Source organism: Balaenoptera acutorostrata, chromosome 14 (assembly GCF_949987535.1).
Source record: "Balaenoptera acutorostrata chromosome 14, mBalAcu1.1, whole genome shotgun sequence".
In the NCBI taxonomy this organism is placed as follows: Eukaryota; Metazoa; Chordata; class Mammalia; order Artiodactyla; family Balaenopteridae; genus Balaenoptera; species Balaenoptera acutorostrata.
This window is the reverse complement of record NC_080077.1, coordinates 77,846,015-77,859,870: the sequence shown is the minus strand read 5'-3', so window position 1 is coordinate 77,859,870 and position 13,856 is coordinate 77,846,015. Positions and strand designations below refer to the sequence as shown.

At 38.8% G+C, this 13,856-nt stretch overlaps 1 non-coding gene across 1 annotated transcript; it reads right to left on the bottom strand.

Moving 5' to 3' along the window:
* Window positions 1-12,220: 12,220 nt before the first annotated feature.
* On the bottom strand, window positions 12,221-12,293 carry TRNAG-UCC (transfer RNA glycine (anticodon UCC)). The gene has a single exon. It is a non-coding gene; the product is annotated as a tRNA-Gly (tRNA).
* Window positions 12,294-13,856: the final 1,563 nt, after the last annotated feature.

The following is a 13,856-nucleotide window of genomic DNA, read 5'->3' as shown; positions in this document are numbered from 1 at the left end:
GTATTTCTTTTCTTTCTTTCTTTTTTTTGGCGACAGCATGCTGCATGCCGGATCTTAATTCCCTGACCAGGGATGGAACCCGTGCCCCCTGCAGTGGGAGCGCAGAGTCCTATCCACTGGACCGCCAGGGAAGTCCCTATAGGAACAATTTAAATGGAAGAAAATAAGTTGGTAAATGTAAAGTGGTCTTAGAATTCAATATCAAGCTGTGATGAAAACTAAGAGCCATAAGTTCACAGGTCACTATCTAGTGGCCCTATTTTTACTCTTAAGAAACCCACTGGTACATGTACATTTCATCGCAAGGACCAGAGATCTACTCATGTTTATGCAAGGTGGAATTTGTACTAATGAATCTAATTGCAGGAAGAACTCTAGGACTTAGAAGAATTAGAAAGTTATACAAGTTTTTAAAATAATTCCCCTCTTCTCACTCCATCTCTCCCCGGGGCTTCTTGATATCTCCTCTCTGCCATGTGCCAGTTTCATTTTTTTCTCTCTCTGCTGACCTCCTCCATTCACTCAGCACCTTATGCTTGGCTGCCTTAAAACGGCAGCCTCTACCTGGCTCTCTAGCTTGGCTTCACATCATTAACGAACTCGATATTTGTTCATTCCAATTCCAGGTTCCCAGGAGTAGGAAGAATTGGCCCAGCTTGAGTCAGGTGTCTTCTCCTGGTCCACAGTGAGGACAGATGTGCAGGTGCGCTGCATACAGAGGTGGGGGAAGATGGTGTCTCTACTGAAGTGCACTTGACAGGTCCCTCTCCCTGAAGCAGTTGATTGTTACCGTTGTCACTGTTGTTACTATTTCTTCATATGTAAGGTATTTTATCCAGAACTCGGTAGATGAAGGTTAGGTGAAGGGTGAATGGACAAGTTCTCCTTTAGAGGAGCACCGGGGGTGGGGATAGGGGTGAGGGTCTCTTCAGGCAGCCTGTCTGGTGCTGCTCTTCCTGTGATCAAATAGGAGCACGCACCCCCACGAGAAACAGTACTTGTTCTCTGCTTCAGCCACATTTCTTAACTGGTCATCCAAATGCTGGCAGCTAATAAGGAATTGGCAAATAGAGTTTGGGAAAATGGAGCTTCTGTTGCACCAAGCCTTGGGAGTCCCACATGGACAGAGGGATTACCAAGTTTCTGTCTCCATGATTCTCTAAATGCCATCTTTGCATACAGAGGTCACACGTTGTAGATTTCTGTTTTGAAATTTAAATCATTTTTTAAAATTGAAGTATAGTTAATTTACAATGTTGTGTTAGTTTCAGGTGTACAGCAAACAGTGATTCAGTTATACATATATACATATGTATACATATAATATATATTTTTTTCTGATTATTTTCCGTTATAGGTTATTACAGGATATTGAATACAGTTCCCTGTGCTATACAGTAGGTCCTTGTTGTTTATTTATTTTATATATAGTACGTGTACTTGTTAATCCCAAACTCCTAAATTATCTCTCCCCCCATCCCTTTCGGTAACCATAAGTTTGTTTTCTATATCTGTGAGTCTATTTCTGTTTTGTAAATAAGTTCATTTATATCATTTTTTTAGATTCCACATAGAAGTGATATTGTATGATATTTGCCTTTGTCTGACTTACTTCACTTAATATGATAATCTCTAGGTCCATCCATGTTGCTGCAAATGGCATTATTTCATTCTTTTTTTTAAACTTTGGGTTTATTTATTTATTTATTTATTTATTTATGGCTGTGTTGTGTCTTTGTTTCTGTGCGAGGGCTTTCTCTAGTTGTGGCAAGTGGGGGCCACTCTTCATCGTGGTGCACGGGCCTCTCACTATCGCGGCCTCTCTCGTCGCAGAGCACAGGCTCCAGACGTGCAGGCTCAGTAGTTGTGGCTCACGGGCCCAGTTGCTCCGCGGCATGTGGGATCTTCCCAGACCAGGGCTCGAACCCGTGTCCCCTGCATTGGCAGGCAGACTCTCAACCACTGCGCCACCAGGGAAGCCCTATTTCATTCTTTTTTATGGCTGAGTAATATTCCATTGTATATATATATATTTACCACATCTTCTTTATCCATTCGTCTGCCATTGGACACTTAGGTTGCTTCCATGTCTTGGCTATTGTGAATAGTGTTGCTATGAACATTGGGGTGCATGTATCTTTTTGAATTATTTTTCTGGATATATTCCCAGGCAGGAGTGGGACTGCAGGATCGTATGGTAGCTCTATTTTTAGTTTCTTCAGGAACCTCCATACTGTTCTCCATAGTGGCTGCACCAATTTACATTCCCACCAACAGAGTAGGAGGGTTCCTTTTTCTCCACATCCTCTCCAGCATTTATTGTTTGTAGACTTTTGAATGATGGCCATTCTGACCGGTGTGAGGTGCACATTCTGTAGGTTGAAAAAGGGCCTGGAAGAGGAGGTAGATTCTGAGAGTCAGGGAACTTGCACAGCAGAGATCTAGAGAGCTGGCCCAAGGAGTAAAGGTCATGTTTCATATAGAAACAGTGGTCCTGAGAGTTGCATAATTAAGATGATGTACAGTGTGAAGAATATAGTCAATAACTATGTAATATCTTTGTATGGTGGCATTACAAAGCAGTTATTTATTTATTGTATAACTACTTAGATGTACTAACTTTGTGCTAGGCTGTCTCTGAAAAACGATGGTTAATTGCAAGGATAGGCATTGACTGAGAGAGGAAGCAGCACTAGGAAACTGACTTTCCATTTCTTCTTTGTGATGGTCAGGCTTAATTCTTGCTTTCACGCTCTCTTTGGTTATTTCCTCTCTTACCTTCAATCCCCCAGATCAGGAGAAACTGATCTCATTTGGACTCAAAGTGAACTCTTGAGCCCCCCATCCTGTTCAGTTTCCCATAGTCAGGATAGAAGTGGCTCTATAGAAGGTACATCCATGCTTCCCTCTGAAAGGAGCCATAGAGGTCAGGGTAAATGAGGGGCATTATGATGCTTAATGACTTCCCTGTGTAATCAGAGGTTGATATCATTGATTTTTTTTTTTTTTTTTAAAGAGCTCCTGACTTATTTATTTATTTATTTTATCTTTTTGGCTGTGTTGGGTCTTCGTTTCTATGCAAGGGCTTTCTCTAGTTGTAGCAAGCGGGGGCCACTCTTCATCGCGGTGCGCGGGCCTCTCACTATCGCGGCCTCTCTTGTTGCGGAGCACAGGCTCCAGACGCGCAGGCTCAGCAGTTGTGGCTCACGGGCCTAGTTGCTCTGCGGCATGTGGGATCCTCCCAGACCAGGGCTCGAACCCGTGTCCCCTGCGTTGGCAGGCAGATTCTCAACCACTGCGCCAGCAGGGAAGCCCAATATCATTGATTTTTGAGTCCTTCATCCAGCCAGTAAGCCACCCAGAGTGCCCCTCCTGGGACTAGAATAGCACGGGGTCACTATCATAGCTTCTCTGGGAATAAGGGCAACAGCGGGCTGTCACAGGACCTGCCAAGCCTGGTACAGGGGGACATCATCTCTTGGAACGCTCCCTAGGAGACGAAGTTTTGAGTAGACTCTGAAACCTATAACATGTATTTATACAATGGGAGAGAGCCGAAAAGCCTTTACAGGTAGGAGCACATGCGAGAATTGGTGTGAGAAAAGGAGATCAAGTTGGCCTCACAGTGTTAAACGACACTTTTCTCAAAAAAAAAAGACCCTAAAACTTTCCAAAATTGCAATCTGCTTTAATTTTAAACTTAATAAATGTTGTTCTGTCAACTCCCTGACTTGAAATGAAAGTTGCATTAACCAAAGATGTTCATTTAGATGTAAGTTTAAATAAAGCACCTCTAAAGAAGACTAAAATTCTATGTAATTTTACATAATTAACTGTAGCTATTTTGCCATACTACAATTTTCCGCTTTGCTCCCTGTGTCTACAATTTTGATGTTCGCCAGGGATTTGGATGGTTTATTTCAGTGCAAGCTTAGCCACATTTGTAGGGTGCAGATGGTAATTACTCTCTACCTAAAACCAGAGAAGATGCACTAAGTTTTCAGTTTGATGACACTTGGAAAACTTTTAGCAAAGAAAATAATGAATGGTCTTCAAATCTGAACCCAAATAGTGAAGGCAAAAGTAGTTTCAAAAGGTCACTTTTATTTCTGCCTCTGTTCTACCTTTCCCACTCTCCAGGCTTTTCATTGGTGAGAAATTGATTGAACATATTGACACGAGCATTTCTAAAAAGGCTGAGACTACTATACAATGTCAAGGGCTAATATGGTTTTGATTACCAAAAAATATGTTTTCAAGAACCTATCTTTAGGAAATATTTATTTTCTTGTCTCTTCAAATAAAAGATCATGCAGAATGTGAAAGTCTGAATTCCTCAGAGTCTTGGATGCAATTTTTTTTCTCATTCCCTTTCCATCACACATGAAAATTAATATTTTGAATTTTCTATGCTTTGGGTGTAGAATATTCTTCATAGACTAATTTCCTTGAAGTTAGAAAAGCTGACCTCATTCTATAAGCATTGTTGTGCAAACTGTATTATTGTAAGCCTAGCACAGGGCTGTGGCCAAGGAGGTTACAAAAGAAATGTAGGATCAAGTCCATGCCTTCCAGAACATACAATCCAGTTCAGCAGAAGGAGTACAGCAGTCTCTTAAAGTTTTCTTTTAAAAAGAACATATATATATATATATATATATATATATATATATATATATATCTGAATCACTTTGCTCTATACCTGAAACTAACACAACATTGTAAATCAACTATACTTCAATAAAAATTTTTTTTAAAGTTCCATCTGAGAATAAAGAAAAATCTAATATAATCTAACCTAATAAAATTTAATTAAGTAACGAAAAAAGTTTTCTTCTAAAATAGATGAACTTGACTCTCTAAAAGTCAGAGGAGGTCTACATAAAAATATCGAGATTAAGAGTATAAAGAGTTGTTAGGGCTTCCCTGGTGGCGCAGTGGTTGAGAGTCTGCCTGCCAACGCAGGGGACACGGGTTCGAGCCCTGGTCTGGGAAGATCCCACATGCCGCAGAGCAGCTGGGCCCGTGAGCCACAACTACTGAGCCTGCGCGTCTGGAGCCTGTGCTCCGCAACAAGAGAGGCTGTGATAGTGACAGGCCCGCACGCCGCGATGAAGAGTGGCCCCCACTTGCTGCAACTAGAGAAAGCCCTTGCACAGAAACGAAGACCCAACACAGCCATAAATAAATAAATAAACAATTACTTAAAAAAAAAAAAAGAGTTGTTAATATGGCAAAAATTTTGTAGGTGGCTCGGAGGTGACAAACATATGGGCGACCCTGTGCTTGACAGAGTCCTACAGCTTCACAGTGAGCACTGGGGCTACTTACGAGGACCCCAGAACGGCTGTTATTCCTGTTATTGACACACACGGAGGAAGTGAGGTGAAAGTTACAAGGAATTCACGAATGCGCCCAACCTTCCTTATGACATTTGGAATGACTAATGACCGTCCTACAGTTATGTTCTGCAGCTTCTTTTTTTCTTTTTAAATCCAAGTGTGTATAAGTCTTGTACACTCAGATCTAGACCGTGTTTATCACTTTCATATTTGTATGTTTGCTGTGAAATGAAACATGCAGTGACCCCAAACCTGAAACTCACAGGACCAACTGAGGAAAGAAAGAACAGCTAGCTCGCGTCCTCAAAACACACCACAACTAAGCAGGGCTCTGAAATGGACTACCGGCTTGCAAAGATGCACAGATAATTGAATGAGGCATTGCTGTTGAGTCTGAAACGGGTATTTGATGGATAGAGGGAGGAAGGAGATCCAGGTCCTTTCTGTCTTGATATGGGGTGGGGAGGTCCTGAGTCATGAAACGGTAGACAAAGGACAGCCCTGCTCTCTGATTGTTCAAAATAATTTTCAGACAAGTATTATTCTACAAGTAAAATGTATCTATTTCAGAGGTAAGTAGAACCTCTTTTCCTTCACTTTTTTTTCTTCAGGCTCTTTGTTACAGCCACTTGCACCACAGTGAGGGAACCCAATCATTTGTCAGGAGCCTCAAACTCTGTGGCTGTTGGCTGAGATTAAAACCCAAACTTGTTCACACTGTAAAAACAGACGCACGATAACAGGAACAAGAGTTGCCAATTCAGAGAAAGAGATTTGCTCCTACTGTGGCTTTCCCTTGTATAATCAGTGAACCTGTTGAAAGCAAAGTCGGGGTCAGGAATTCATTCTGAATGGGAGGCTATAATATGACACCCTTGGAAATATTTGAAAAGCAAATGATCTCACTGCAACTCGTATTAGTCCTTCAGGTGTAATCACTCAAAGACGCCTTACGGCATATGCAGTTTGTGTTTTTATTAGTACAGAGTGTGTTTCAGTTTCCTGCGAGCCAATTTCAGTCTGGAGGCCAGTGCCATAAACTTGAACCTGGAATAATCAAAGGAGAAATTTCCCTGTTGTTTGGCATTGAGCTCTACTCATTAGCCGTTAATGAGGCAGAAGTTTTAGAGGCAAGTCCCGTGCTGGCCCGTTGGCTTTATATGGAGAGAACCATCTTTCAAAGGCATGGATTGAATGCCCATCTCTAGGTAAACATCAGACAGATGCCTATCATGGGACGCAATTTGATCCTGAGGAAGAGTATTGGTGCTGAGTGTACTGTAGCCCATACCTATAACTGGACAAAAAAAAATGCCAAATATGCCCTGCTGTCTAGAACAGCCCTGGCGTCTGTCCATAGGTGGAGTCAGCGGCATTTCCCTTTCATGGTAAGAGGAAAATCTAAAAAACAAAAAGTAGATAAAGTTACCTATGTATGAAAGTCCCGTTTTCACTTAAAAACCAGTGTCCTATTGACCTAAAAGTGATATTTTGTTCTACATAGAATGTTTTTTACACAGTATTTTCAGTGTTGTTCTTGGTTTTCAAATATTGTGTCATAAAAATCTCCCATTTTCCCATTTCATAATATATTACTGTCTAATCTATAAAGAGTAGAAAGGAAAGTACATAAGTCAATTTATGCATCCCTACCTTCACCCATCCATCCATCCATCCATCCATCCATCCATCCATCCATCCAGACTTCTAATACACTTTCTGAGGGTGTAATTTATACTGGCTGTGTTCGTGTTCTCTTTGCTGACTCCTTAGTTTTTTGAAATCTGGCTTCCAATCCAGCTATTCTCCCCATATTGCTCTCTCAAAGATTACCAGGTTAACCTTCATGTCCAATGTCTATTCTCAATCCCCAGCCTGAAGACAGAAAGGAAGGAAGGTAGACTTCAGAGGTGAGCCATCTCCTGGATGCCCTGGCCCTCTGTTGGCAGGAAGGCAGGCATGACAAATCTTGTCCCTACCCACCCCCAGCAAGAGAACTGTTGCAGGGCTGTATTTGAGCAAATAACCAAATGCTCTCTCTTCCAAATACCTTTCCTTTTCCTTCCATGACTGATGATCCTGGCTCCTCTTCAACCCAATGACCCTTTCAGAGTTGGATGCAAAATTTGTCGGGTTCAATGCAAAATGGAAATATGGGTTCCCTTGTTCAGAAAGCAGGAAGAAGTACCATGAAAGACACTCAGATATAAAGCTTTCTCCTTTCTCATGCAGTTTCTCTCTTCACTTGTGATGGTATCTTTTAATTTGCTATTGCTATTTAATGTCATTCTAAATAAAGAAAAATTAAAATTTTAAAATTTTAGCATGAATTTTACCATTTATCTTTATATTCTACACCAATTTTTAAATGCAAATTTAAGAGCATTTGGTTTACATGTAGAATCATTGAAATTACACAATTAGGATTTTTTAGCTGATACACGCATAAGTATTTCATTCTCACCAGAACGGTGGAATCACTGCACAAAACAAACTGCTGTTTTTAAAATTCACTTTTTGATATACACACATGCTACCAACACCCTACCATTGGCGAGTAAGGAAGGACTGAAAGAAAGAGGAAATGTGGGTTGCCTGAGCGCTCCCTTTCCTTCTATGTCGTTATTTTTGGCTAATACCAGGAAGTAACACAAGTAAGACAGGATATAAGAAGGTTTCGTGGTTATTCATGTTTCTTAGAATGGCATCGATTTCTTTCAAACCAGCAAATTCTGGTTTGAACAGAAATCATGGCCTCTTGGGGCTTTCAGTCTTCCTCCCGTCTCTCTTCCTCAGTCAGAGATGACCTGGTATTCACTTGGAGTCTTGCGGAACTCTCTCCTACACATCGTGGGCCCTGGAACTCTGTGTCGAGAGTCAGCATGACATGTGATGGGAAGGCGAGGAAGTGTGAACATGTATACGGTGCCTATTTCCTTTCCTTACTCATGTGCTCCGTGGTCCCATCCAATTTTTGTTACAGACACAAATTCAGAGATCAAATTATAAGAATTTTGAGACTGTAGTAGTAGAGCATTTCACTGGGCTCGGAGCTCTTGAGACAGCACGAGTCACACCCATGAAGCTGGCCCTAGACTCTTTCTGGTTTCTCTCTTTCATCCATCCACGTATCGGTGTCATGTCTAATTCTGTTATCTTCTTCTCTTTCTAGATTCTCTTCACCCTTAGAGATTCAATTCATACCTCTATCTCTAGCTCCCAGGTTTTCCCCAGGCTCTGAATATCCAAGTGCCTGCTGAACCCTTCTCAACACACAACATATCTAAAACAAAAGCCATCATTTTCGTCCTAAAGCTGTTCCTTCCTGCTTCTGCTACTAAAACCAAAATTCTCAGTCAGTTGGTCCTCAGTGTGCACAATGCTGATAATGTAGTAGCTGCTCCATGCACACCACTTGATTGTTCGTTCTGAAAATCTGCTCCCAGTTACAAATTTGCAGGCTTCAATCTCAACCATTCAAAAGCTGGCTGTTCTGCTGGTAGATACCCATGTCTCTATTTCTATTCTCTTCCACTTTAAAAATTATTCTTATAGTATATCTTCAAGACATTGTACAGAAGCAATGAATTAATATAAAATGTAACCATCCATTTCTACTTAACACTCACTGAAAGCTTTTAATAGAAAAGGCATTGATATTAATAGTTAAAAGGGATACTGGGGCTTGGAGTAGCTTTCACTTACATATGCTCACAACTTTGCCTTTCAATCATTCTCGAAGAAGCAGTTTCATTTCTTCTTTTCTTTTCTATTTCCAGATTTATATATATATGTACTTAAGAAAAACTCTGCCAGTGGGCCTCAGACTTAATCCCTTTCAAAGCCACATTGGCTACTGTCTTGTTATTTGTATTCTTTGTTGCAAGAATTGTAATTGGATGGACTTCAATTATGGTATCTTCACATTTTCAGTGCTTCCCACTTCCGGTTAGAACGTAAAAACAACGGCAATATTTTGTGTTGTTTTTCTGGCACTTCCAGTTCAGACTAGGACCCAAGAAAGGTTCAAGAGTATTAAAAACAACAATAACAACAAAAAGACAAACAGAACTAATAAAGAAGTATGGGGGTTTAGATTATTTCAAACCTTAGGCTGGTATTTAGTTTCTATTTAAGTGAGGTTCAAGTCAGTTTCTGTTTTTATGGGACCCTCCAAGCCAGTTGCTAGCCATCTTTGCTCTAGGTTTGGCAAGTGGAAAGACTAAACTGCCTTCTTGCTTAACTGGGGCTCATCCAGTCATTAACTGCCTGCAACACAGAGGTAGAATTTTTACTTATTTCAGATGGCCCAGACACTGGAAATAATGTGCTACTTGTATAATAAATCCAAAGAAATGCCAAAATAACATGTGGCTTCCAAAGGTTGCCCAGAGAGCTATTAGGCACAAGAAATAGGAAGCCAACTTTGAATCCAGTATCAACTTCTTCATCCAAATATGCATTCTGGCAGAAATAAAAGTGCTAGTTATTTGTGAAATTTGAAAGTCAGATTTCAAATAAGTCTTACTTCTAGGCTGTTCTAAGATATATTTCATTCATGGTAATCTTCTAATTTGAGGGTACCCCAAACTATTTTACACTATTCCTTTAAACAGTCTTAACAGTTCTGTGACATTTCATCATGCAACCTCAAAGCCAATAAGGTAAGATGCTGATTTCAGTTCAAAAAACTTGATTAAATTTTTGATGCATCTAGCACTGTTATAAAACAGCAGTAAAAGGAATAACTCCTACCATAAAAAATGAATCCTCTTTGAGGTTAAAATAACATAGGCATATGAATAATTAAAGGAGAATACAGTATAGTATATAGTCCTATATTGTATAAAATACAGAATAATATAGTATTTAAAATGAGGTCAGAAGAGGAAGAAACCAGGTCCCTGTGGGGAGGAGAAAGTGAGGCTTAAACAGTCTTACTTCTTGGAAAGTTGGTATAAAGACCAGAGAGGGCATCCTCAGAGGACTTGTGAAACGCAAAATACCTAAGGGGATTTAGACATTGATAGATGTTGCATGATATTTTTGCATTTCTTTAGCTGTAAAAGGACAAGATATTTCTCTAAAAGACTGAGCAGTGTGGAATAGTGAAGAATTGGGATGTGACATGGATTATAGAGGAATTTAAGAATTTGAAGAGTAGCTTGTCTTGATATAGTAAAAACTTACTTCTTAATGGGAGTGGGGTGACAGAGGGACGTAAGAAAGGTCTATTCAGACTCTATTTTTAATTGGATTTTCTTTTTAATATTGAGTTGGAGGAGTCCTTTATATATTCTAGATACAAGTCCTTTATCAGATATATGATTTACATATCAGATTTCTCCCATTCTGTGGATTATCTTTTCACTTTTTTTTCATAGTGTACTTGGAAGCATGAAAGTTTTAAATTTTGAGGTCCAGTTTATCTATTTGTTTCTCGTGTTGCTCGTGCTTTTGGTATCATATCTAATAGTCATTTACCAAACCTAAGGCCATGAAGTTTTACTCCTATGTTTTTTTTCTAAGAGTTTTACAATTTCTTACATTTAAGACTTTAATCAGTTTTGAGTTTAGTTTTGTATATGGTGTGAGGTTGTATATTTTTGCCTGTGGTTATCCATCTGTCCCAGCGCCATATGTTGAGAAGATTATTGTTTCATCATTGGATGGCCCTGACACCCTTGTCAAAAACCAGTTGACCATAGATGCATGGGTTTATTTCTGGACACTCAATTCTATTCCATTCATCTCTATGTCTGTCCTTATACGAACACCACACTGTTTTGATTACTCATGCTTTGCAGTAAGTTTTGAAATGGAGAAGTGTGATTCCTCCTACTTTGTTGTTCTTTTTCAGGATTGTTTTGGTTATTTCAAGTCACTTGCAATACATGTGAATTTTAGAATCTGTCCATTTCTACACAGAAGTCAGGTGGGATTCTCATAAGGATTGTAGATTAGTTTGGGGGGTATTGTCACCTTTTTTTTTTTTTTTTGCCATCTTAACAACATTAAGCCTTTAGATCCATGAACAGAAAATGTTTTTCCATTTAGTTAGATCTTGAATTTTTTTTGACAGCGTTTTGTAGTTTTCAGAGTATACATTTCATACTTCTTTTGCTAACTTGTTCCTATTTTATTCTTTTTGATGCTAGTGGGAATAAAATTGTTTTCTTAATTTCATTTTTGGACTGTTTTTAAAAACTTTAATTTTATACTGGCGTATAGCTGATTTACAATGTTGTGTTAATTTCATGTGTACAGCAAAGTGACTCTGGACTGTTTATTGTATAGAAGTACAAGTGATTTTTGTGATTGATCTTATATCTTGCAACCTTGCTAAGCTCATTTATTAGTTCTAATAGTTGTTTAGTGGATTCCTTAGGACTTTCTACATACAGGATCGTGTCATCTGCTAATAGAGTTTTCCTTTTTCCTTTTTCAATCTGTATCAGGAAAATCTTATTGTTATCTTAGTTCTGGAGGGTAGGTATATAGTCCAGGAATACAAAATGATCAGGTATTTTTTTCTGTCTCTCTTAGGTGCTTTCTAATCTCATTTCACCTTATTTGTATGACCTGTTATAAAGATACCTGCGTTTGTGACATTCACTGTTATTCTTATGTCCCTTTTGAATAAGGTATAACTTCCTACACTGGATAAGCCCCATCTCATCAAGGGCAATGAGACCTCTGAGAATAAAACTACCAAATGTTAATGTATATCTGTAACCCTGGACCCAGATTACAGATGATTCCAGGTGTTCAATATATTAGGTCCCTTCCTCTTTATGTTGCAATTCAATACATAATAGTTTTTTTGTGTTGTTGTTTTTTGGGGTTTTTTGGCCACGCCATGTGGCTTGCAGGATTAGTTCCCTGACCAGGGATTGAACCCGGGCCCCCTGCAGTGGAAGTGCAGAGTCCTAACCACTGGACCGCCAGGGAATTCCCTAAATATAGTTTGCCTTTCATTCACAATCTATACAGCCACTAGCAGAGGAAAATATTATGCATGATTTTTCTCACCATCTGTTATTTTTAACAGTTACACACTGTAGTTCATTTTCCTCTGAGTCCATCACATTTAAATATTAAACCCGCTTGATGAGGTCAACAGGTTTTCTAACAAAAATGTTTTCCTTAATCTTCACTGAGATATGTTTTGTGTCTCATTCTTTCAGTAACATGTTACCAGCTTTAATGTCTAAAAACATTCCACTGAATTATGCTTTTGTGGTTACTTTTGATAACTAAAAATTTAAAATAAATTTTGCATAACTAACTTCTCTGTTAAGGACATTTCTAACCACCAGCAATATGGTTTATTCATTTTCCAGAGTTGCAAACTGGTGGGCCCTGTAATTCCCATAGTATCTATTTTATTGATAATGGCTGTGTTCTTGGAAAAGGTGTTTCATATTTTGCATATTCAGTGTAATCCTCTGAGGCTTGAGGAAATTCCTAACACCTGATTAAATAAGGTAAACATGTCACATGTTTTCTACATGTTATTTGCTCTGTTTTTATTAAATTCAGTCTAACTTGTGGTAAATTGCAACCCATGCAGTAAAGAGCCTATTTAATGGTCAAAAGATTTATTATGATAATGATGACATATTCCAGGAAGAAGAAGCAAATGTTGAAAATGTTTGCCATCATCCTTGATGCATTTTTGGCAATCATGGGCTCCAGACTAAAAAGTACCTCTTTTTTATTCCTTTCAACCTTCGAATCTATTTAATAAGATTTTGAAGATATAATATTAATTTATAATATGCATGGTTCTGGAAAAGCAAGACATAAATTGTGGCTTGTCAATTTTGGTTCTGATAAGGTTGTGTAGGAAGGAAAGTTGTAAGAAAGTTATTGAAATAGATAATAAATGGCATTTGAAATCCCTTCTCATCTAGAGAGCCTATGATTCTAATTGTGTGGAGCCAAGGGTTATCTTCATTAGATTTGAAATATATTTTTTTGGTATTACTAATGTCTACTCTATGCATGCGTTTCACTGAAAATCCCTATATAAAATACTCTCAAGTGGCATCAGTGAGGTAGTAACGCCTTGTGTTTGCATAGTATCTCTGTAGATGCTTCAGTCCAGCACCCGAACTACTGCCCTGACCTGTACCTCCCATCTATCCAAATGTCCATCCCACTCTCTAGGGGATTATATCTTCCTCAGTTCTCTCTTCTCTCTACCACAGCCCTGGAAGTCTTGAAAATTATAGAAAACAAGAACAAAACCCACTTCAATTTGAAATGGCTGTTTACTTACCAAAAAAAAAAATTGAAAGAACCAATGTGCCAATGAGTGAAATGTAAAAATCAAAGGATTCTTACTAATAAAATTGGATTATTATTAGACTATTTTGTTCATAAATTTAGTGAATTGTTTTTTTCTTGTCTTTTACCAAGTCTTCTAAAAGAATGTTAGGTATTTCTCTCATAGGTAGAGTTCCTGACATATAATAAGAATATTTGCACTGTGTTTCATCATTTTTATAA